The following is a 2971-nucleotide window of genomic DNA, read 5'->3' on the forward strand; positions in this document are numbered from 1 at the left end:
TGAGCAAGATGCTGTGGGAGACTGTGTCAAATTCTCTGCTAAAGTCCAGATTAAACTACATCCACAGCCCTTCCCTCGTCCAGAAGGTGGGTCACCTTGTCATAGAAGGAGATCAGATTGGATTGGCAGGGCCTGCTCTTCCTGAACCCATGTTGACTGGGCCTGATCACCCGGTTATCTTGTATGTGCTGTGAGATAGCACTCAAGATGACCTGTTCCATGACTTTCACACATCCCTCCCAGCTGAAGAGCTGATGAGATATCGAGAGCAAAGCACAACATTCAGCCCGTCTCAGGTCCTGGTTTTACATGACTTGCCAGCACATAGATTAAAGAGGAGAGTTGTGTGTCACTCAATCTGCAGATAGCTTGGGGTCTGATACTGGCCTTGACCAGAGTATTCCTCCACCAGACCACATGTACAGCAGGTTGCTACAAGCCTGTGGGCTGTATTTCTGCTGCATGGGGTGGCTGGAGCAAGTTGGGCTGGCTCATGTGGCTTCCTAAGGCTTCAGCAACATTTCTGGTGGGAAAGCAGGAGGGTCTAAGGGTTCAACGGGGCTTCCACACAGTGCTGTGTCTGAGCTAGCACATTCAGTCCAGCTGCTCAGCTCTGCAGCTCCCTGTTGCCCAGCACTCAACCCTCACTGTCACTCCTGTGACTTTAAAAACTCTTAGTTCGCCTTGCAGAATTCATGTTAAAGGATGAGAATGTATATTTCTCTGTGTCTTCTCCCTTTCAGTCTCAGCAAATGTTCAGCTCAAACTCTCAGCAGAATGCTCAAGAACTGCAGATATACTTTTTTTTCTGTTAAAATCTCAGTGAGCCTTTTGTCCAAATTAGCTGGCAATGTCTGAATGGGATAACTTAGAGGAGCTGGAATCATCAAATACTTGGGCTGGGGGGCTCTTCATGGTCTGCAATGCTCCTTGCAAGCTAATCTGAGGGACGCCTTAAATCTTCAGACCACTGAGTGTGGGGAAAGCCATGACCCACTGCTGCTTTCATTTCTGTCCTAAAGCACTTTGCATATTTGTTTTTGTCTCGCTTGGGTGTGATCCAAGCACACATCCTTGAAAGGAAACAAACCCACATTGTCTGAGCATCCCTTTGCTCTTAGGAGCTGGGAGACTGCTCTGCATCATGTCCTGTTTCAGAAAGAGAGCCCAGAGATTTTTAACTTCTTTAGCACTCAAAGTGGGTATTAAGAAAAGGCTGGAGGGAGTGGAATCTGTTTGAAGGAGATGCCAGCATCGCTCTCCTCTGCAAACAGGCTGCCCTTGGCCGCAGAGCCAATCCTGCAGCTCCCACTGAGCTGGGTGGGCCAGTCTCCACCTCTGTCTGCATCCTCAAGTAGATCTTTCATCTGCCTGTGGGTGAAAAGCAGTGTCACCACATCTGCAGGGAATTTGCATTCAAATTATACAGGGCTCCTAAGGGCAAAGGGACTGCAGGCAGCTGGCAGCCTGTTCCTCTGTCTCTGGGGACTTGTGTGCTGTGAGTATGGACACTTCATGCCAAGTGTTGTGACTTGTGGCTTCCCACTGCTGGAGTAATTCAGGCTCCAGGCGTCCATCTGTGTTGCATAAATATTGCAGTTGACATAGCTGGAAACACATATATGTTAGAGTATTACAGGTCATGGGTGCAGAGGACCCACCCCAGCCGCTGGGTGGGTCAGGCAGGACACCTTCCCGCTGCATGTTTGTGCACAAGAACATCCCTCCTCTTCCTGCTGCCAGTGCCCCTCAGCTCAGGTCCCATCCCTTTAAAGCAACTTAAAAAAGCTTGTAATTGCAACACCTGGGTATTTGGTGGTGTTTCTTCCAGGACCAAAAACCCCTGCAAAGGGGATAACCTCTTCTTTGGAGCACTGGACCCTCCAGCATCGCTGCCTGTCCTCCAAGGGTGGAGGCAGAAGGCTCTCAGGAGCTGGTAGCAGGCTGGTAGCCTTTTACCTCAGCCAGACCTGTGCCAACATCAAGGCACCCTTTTCACATCCCTCATCAAATCCATACTGGTTACGTAGCACATACATAGAGTGTTTCTCTGACCCCCTTCCTGCTGCTCTTCCTCTGTGACACAGGGGAGCAGAGGATGAAAAGGGATTTCAGTCTGGGTAAATGAGCAGCCAAGCAGAGACCTCAAGGCATCGTGACCTTGTTGGCATCATGGACCACAGTGGACTATCATGTCTGTGACTGTGGACCACAGGCACAAGCCCAGCTTTCAGGCCCCTGTCTGGAGGAATATCCCAAAAATGCTGTCTGCTGGAAAAGACATACATCTGCAGTTGCTGAGGCTGTGCTTCGAGCTGCTGGAGGTGCCTCCTGCCTGCAGAGAGAGCTTGAAGAGACCACAAGAGGTCTTCAGAGGCTGGATGAGACCACAGTGGGTCTTTGAACATTGGATGCTGATGGACCTGTTCACAGTAGCCAAAAGGGGCTTGTTCCCTCTCCTTCTTTCTCTCTCTCCCCCTTGGGGTTTTGATCAGAGGATTACCCATGATGTCTGGAAGAAGCATTTCTGAGCCCTCTTGGCAAAAGCCAAGTTGTGAACAGTTCGGAGAAAGCAGAACATAATAACACCCTCTAAAAAAAGAAAGAGAAAAAACCCTAAAAATGTAAATTGATATCACCCATTATCCAACGTGATTAAGAGAAATTGTGGAGTAAATGCACAACCTTGTATCTTGCTGGTTTATCAATCAGATCACACACGGAGGGGAGGGCAGCAGGAGGGAAGAAAGATTTCTCATCTCAGCTTCTCTGGCAGCCACCAGCTGCTGTTTATGAAGCCATAGAAATGTACAACATGCTTTACAAGACACACGTGCTGAAGGCTCTGGGCCAGGGGAGGGTCTACGGATGCGGATCCTACACTTCCTACACCACTTCTTGTCTGCAGGACACCTGAAAATTGGTCCCAGTAGCTGCAGAGTGTGCGGGCTGCAGACTCATCCCCACAGCA

Source organism: Mesitornis unicolor, unplaced genomic scaffold, assembly GCF_000695765.1.
Source record: "Mesitornis unicolor isolate BGI_N332 unplaced genomic scaffold, ASM69576v1 scaffold15087, whole genome shotgun sequence".
Lineage (NCBI taxonomy): Eukaryota > Metazoa > Chordata > Aves > Mesitornithiformes > Mesitornithidae > Mesitornis > Mesitornis unicolor.